Below are 6,042 nucleotides of genomic sequence, written 5' to 3'. Positions count from 1 at the left end.
TGAGAGTACCAGGTCCCATCTCCCCAACCACCAGTCTGTGTGGACCAGAGAATCTCAGGTCCCATCTCCCCAACCACCAGTCTGTGTGGACCAGAGAGTACCAGGTCCCATCTCCCCAGCCACCAGTCCGTGTGAACCAGAGAGTTCCAGGTCCCATCTCCCCAACCACCAGTCTGTGTGGACCAGAGAGTACCAGGTCCCATCTCCCCAACCACCAGTCTGTGTGGACCAGAGAGTACCAGGTCCCATCTCCCCAGCCACCAGTCCGTGTGAACCAGAGAGTACCAGGTCCTTTTCCCCCACTCTCCCTAGTCTGTGCGAAGCTAACTGCTGCAACAATTGGAGAGTTACAATTGGCTCCATTGAATCACAGAATGATGCAGTACAGGAGGAGGCCATTCAGCCTATCATGCCTGTGCTGGCCCTTTGAAGGAGTTCTCCAATTAGTCCCACTTCCCCTAATCTTTCCCCACAGCACTTTGAGTATTTATCCAATTCCCTTTTGAAAGTTATTATTGAATCTGCTTCCACCGCCCTTTCAGGCAGCGCATTCCAGATCAGAACAACTCGCTGCGTCAAAAAAAAAATCTCCTCCCTAGTTCCTTTGCCAATTATCTTAAATATCTGTGTCCTCTGGTTATTGACCCTTCTGCCACTGGAAATAGTTTCTCCTTATGTATACTATCCAAACCCTCAATTTTGAACATCGATTATATCTCCCATTAACTTTCTCTGTTCTAAGGAGAACAGCCCCAGCTTCTCCAGTCTCTCCACCTAACTAAAGTCCCTCATCCCTGGTACCATGCTCAGTAAATCTCCTCTGTACCCTCTCCAAGGCAGACCCCCCTGGATTGAGGAAGGAAAGATTTCCCCCCTGGGGATTTTCTGCTTCTGCTCGCTGTCCAGCGACCCCTCTGGAGATCAGGCTGGAGTGGCCTACGATGCCCTCCACAGTCAAACAGCTTGTCAAATGCTCAGACACAGGGAATGGCTGCACAGGTGACTATTGCCTGGGAACTGTCCTCCTGAGCAAGATGGGATCCTGGCCAGGGGGTGGGGGGCGAGAAAATGATTCGGGGTTTGGAATCACTGTTCCTCTGTCTACTGATTTAATAAAGGTGACAACCCAGGTTATTGACCGCAATATGAGAGAGATGACTTTCACACAATTGCTTACTGTATTCATTACTCATTACACAGAGATTCGAACCGCCCCCTTTTAAACAAAAAAAGATGCATTCCCTTAGCCCATCACCTTTGAGCTCACTGACCTACATTGGCTCTCAGTCCGCCAACTGCACAATATTTAAATTCTCATCCTTGTTTTCAAATCCCCTCCATGGCCTCGCCCCTCTCCATCCCTGTAACCTCCTCCAGCCCTCCGAGATCTCTGCGCTCCCCCCAACTCTGATCTCTTGAGCATCCCTGCTTTCCTTCGCCCCCTCCACTGGCGGCCGTGCCTTCAGCTGCCTAGGCCCCAAGCTCTGGAATTCCCTCCCTAAACCTCTCCGCCTCCTTTTAAGACGCTCCTTAAAACCTACCTCTTTTGACCGAGCTTTTGGTCACCTGTCCTAATATCTCCTTATGTGGCTCGGTGTCAAATTTTGTCTGATGATCGCTCCTGTGAAGCGCCTTGGGGACGTTTTACTACGTTAGAAATCATCATAGAAAATTTACGGCACAGAAGGAGGCCATTCGGCCCATCGTGTCCGTGCCGGCTGAGAAACGAGCCACCCAGCCTAATCCCACTTTCCCACGTTTGGTCCGTAGCCCTGCAGGTCACGGCTCTTCAGGAGCACATCCAGGGATTTTTTTAAAATGAGTTGAGGGTTTCTGCCTCCAACAGCCTCTCAGGCAGTGAGTTCCAGACCCCCACCATCCTCTGGGTGAAAAAAATTCCTCATTTCTGCTCTAATCCTTCTACCAATCACTTTAAATCTATGCCCCCCTGGTTATTGACCCCTTCTAAGGGAAATAGGCCCTTCCTCTCCACTCTGGGCCCCTCATCATTTTGTACACCTCAATTAAATCACCTCTCAGCCTCCTCTGTTCCAAGAAAAACAACCCAAGCCTATCCAATCTGTCACGTTAAAGGTGCTATATAAACGCAAGTTATATATTCTGCTTTACATTATCAGCAGAATTAGCTTTTTGTTTCCCTATGGTTTGTAATGTAGTCTCATTGCTCCTGCCACATAATAGGAATCTATCAGGAAATCCCCCTCCGCCAAAATCACTTTGGTCGGATTAATTAACGGCCACACTGGCTAGAAAAGTTGCAGGTTGAGTCCCCAGTCGTTACTGAGTCAGCCGATGGATCGCAGGCTGGTGTGGAAGGTGGAATTACTGTTGGCCTCCATCTCTGAGCGAGAGAGGAAGGGGGAAGAAAAGGTATCACGGCTTCCTCAGGCCATTTCCCCACAGGCCTTGATCTCACCTTGAAGCAGGTTCCCCTCATCTGGACTCCCTCTCAAGTAATGGCCACTTGTGTAAGGGACCAGAGGGATTGGCTGTAAAAATAGGAGGGGGGCGGGGGGAAAAAAGGGGGGGCGGGGGGAAAAAAGAGGGGGGCGGGGGGAAAAAAGGGGGGGCGGGGGGAAAAAAGGGGGCGGGGGGAAAAAAGGGGGGCGGGGGGAAAAAAGGGGGGCGGGGGAAAAAAGGGGGGGCGGGGAAAAAAAAGGGGGGGCGGGGGGAAAAAGGGGGGGCGGGGGGAAAAAGGGGGGGCGGGGGGAAAAAGGGGGGGCGGGGGGAAAAGGGAAAAGGCGGGGGAAAAAAAGAGGGGGGAAAAAAAGAGGGGGGAAAAAAAGGAAAAGGGGGGGGGAGAAGGAAAAGGGGGGGGGGAGAAGGAAAAGGGGGGGGGAGAAGGAAAAGGGGGGGGGGGAGAAGGAAAAGGGGGGGGGGAGAAGGAAAAGGAGGGGGGGGGGGGAGAAGGAAAAGGAGGGGTGGGGGGGGAGAAGGAAAAGGAGGGGTGGGGGGGGAGAAGGAAAAGGAGGGGTGGGGGGGGAGAAGGAAAAGGAGGGGTGGGGGGGGGAGAAGGAAAAGGAGGGGTGGGGGGGGAGAAGGAAAAGGAGGGGTGGGGGGGGAGAAGGAAAAGGAGGGGTGGGGGGGGAGAAGGAAAAGGAGGGGTGGGGGGGGAGAAGGAAAAGGAGGGGTGGGGGGGGAGAAGGAAAAGGAGGGGGGGGGGGGGGGGGGAGAAGGAAAAGGAGGGGGGGGGGGGGGGGAGAAGGAAAAGGAGGGGGGGGGGGGGGAGAAGGAAAAGGAGGGGGGGGGGGGGGGGGGAGAAGGAAAAGGAGGGGGGGGGTGGAGAAGGAAAAGGAGGGGGGGGGGGGGGGGGAGAAGGAAAAGGAGGGGGGGTCTGGGTAAACAGCAACAGGATTCACGATACGGGGAGGTGTACAAGGTGAAGGGATCAGCCCACAGATGGAAGAAGATACAACGCACACAGCCGTGGATATAAAATGGTGGAAGGCAGTTGGAGGAGAATCAAGAGGAACCCGAATCAGACGGGGCAATGTTCTCCAAGGGACATTGCCTTTCACATTTACCCCACAATGAGTGTGACCCCATTGTCGTGTCCAATTGATGATTCCTGGGATGTTGCCTCCAATACTGTCTGGAAGCATTTTCCTGAGAGGGGCTCACTTTGAAGTAGCCCCTCTCCACACAGTCTCCAGGGCTCAAATGTCTCCCTTGTGACTCGGCGACCAAAACTGGATGCATCGCTCAACGTTGAGCAGCGGAAGGTACAACTCGTGCTACCTCAACACGTGCAACAAGAAAAGGCCAATCCACCTTCACCTCCACCAGTTTTGGTCTCCTTATCTAAGGAAGGATACACTTGCCTTAGAGACAGAGCAACAAAGGTTCATTAAATTAATTCCTGGGATGAGCAGGTTGTCCTATGAGGAGAGGTTGAGTAGAATGGGCCTCTACTCTCTGGAGTTTAGAAGAATGAGAGATGATCTCATTGAAACATATAAGATTCTGAGGGGGCTCGACAGAGTAGATGCTGAGAGGCTGTTTCCCCTGGTTGGAGAGACTAGAACTAGGAGACATAGGGCTCAATTTTAAACTTAAATTGCGGGTGCATTGGGGGCAGAGCTGAAAAAATTGCAAAAATGCAGAGTGGGTTCAGAAGCCAGCTCCAACCCGCCAACTTCCGAGTTCCCCACAGACGCATCCATGTGCGCACAGGCGTCCCGTATCCGGAGGGGCGTCCCGTATCCGGAGGGGCGTCCCGTATCCGGAGGGGCGTCCCGTATCCGGAGGTCCTGCCAGCAATTAAAGCTGGCGGGATGTTAGTTAAAGACCCAAACGTACCTCATTGAGGTACTTAAGGCACATTACTTGTGACATATTAGGTAGTTAGGACGATTTTTAAACTTACCTGGGCGGCTTTCCCACGGCTTCTGAATCACACTTGGTGAAACCTGCTCCGATGTCTCCCTCAGCCCCCGATGTCTCCTCCTTCCCCCGCCCCCAAACTCCCCCTACTCTTTCCCCCCCAATCTTCCTTTCCAGCGCCAGATGACGTCTCTCTCTCCCTCTCCCCTTTCCCCCCCCTCTGCATCGCAGCTCCCGTCAATCAGGGGCCGGTGGGCGCGAAACCCGGAAAGAACTTTAATCACCATCAATTACAATGCGATAGCATTGGAAACAGTAATTTTTTTAAAATTCGGATTTGCCACCTGCACCATCACCACCCCACCCCACCAATCTGCCACCATTTCAAAATTGAGCCCATATTATCAGGGTAAGGGGTCGGCCATTTAAGACTGAGATGAGGAGGAATTTCTTCACTCAGAGGGTGGTGAATCTTTGGAATTCTCCACCCCAGAGAGCTGTGGATGCTCTGAGTATATTCAAGACTGAGATCAATAGATTTTTGGACTATAAGGGAATCAAGGGATATGGGGATCGGGCAGGAAAGTGGAGTTGAGGTCGAAGATCAGCCAATGATCTTATTGAATGGTGGATCAGGCTCGAGGGGCCATATGGCCTACTCCTGCTCCTATTTCTTATGTTACCTCCGGGCCTCTCCACGCCATCTACAAGGCTCATCCGGAGCGGGATGAAATAGTCGCTCCGGCCGGGATGGGTGCAGCTGCAACAACACTCAAAGCTCTTACGGCCTTGCGGTGAAGATCAGAATCTGGGCCCGCGAGCCTGGACGTTATCTCCAGCTGAATGCCAGTCGTTTCCCCCCCAAGAGGGTCTCGCCATCTCCCACCGCAACTTTGGCAGACACCCCGAGGGAAATGGTGCAAATGGCCCTTCCCGCTGCACTTACGGTAGGAGATTGAGGAATGGCCACACACTCCCCCTCAGGAATTCTAGCCCAAGAGTCCAGGTGACATCGGGTGCGGGGGGGTGCAGAGTTTCCTCAGGGGTGCTTCTGCATCACTGCCATCATTTCATTTCAGCAGAACCCTCATCGATGGGGTGTCCCCCCCTGAAGTTACACCAGTGATGAGGGAGCAGCCCCAAGGGACTTCACCATGTTATATTGAACAGGTTAAATGCCAGTTCAAATAGACAGGAACGCCTCACTAACCACATTGCGTTCAGCCTCCAATAATTTCTGATCATGCAGCAGTGAGGAAGGACACAGGCCACACACGTCATGATGCATTTAATAAAGACGAGCACAGAATCTAGTACAGGTAAAGATTTATCATGGAGACGGGCGGGAAAGAGCCTAGCAGATTCATTTTGGGGGGGGGGGGGGGGGGGGAGGAGATGGGCCCAGACGGCTGCTGGGGGGAGGGGGGAGAGAGATGGGCCCAGACGGCTGCTGGGGGGTGGGGGGGAGGAGATGGGCCCAGACGGCTGCTGGGGGGAGAGGGGAGGAGATGGGCCCAGACGGCTGGGCAGGGGGGTGGAGGAGATGGGCCCAGACGCCTGGGGCGGGGGGGGGGGGGGCGGTGGAGGAGATGGGCCCAGACGGCTGGGCAGGGGGGAGTGGAGATGGGCCCAGACGCCTGGGGCGGGGGGGGGGGGGGGGGGGGAGGGGAGGAGATGGGCCCAGACGGCTGGGCAGGG

This window comes from Heptranchias perlo, chromosome 39 (genome assembly GCF_035084215.1).
Source record: "Heptranchias perlo isolate sHepPer1 chromosome 39, sHepPer1.hap1, whole genome shotgun sequence".
In the NCBI taxonomy this organism is placed as follows: domain Eukaryota; kingdom Metazoa; phylum Chordata; class Chondrichthyes; order Hexanchiformes; family Hexanchidae; genus Heptranchias; species Heptranchias perlo.
Note: the sequence above shows the minus strand (reverse complement) of the source record.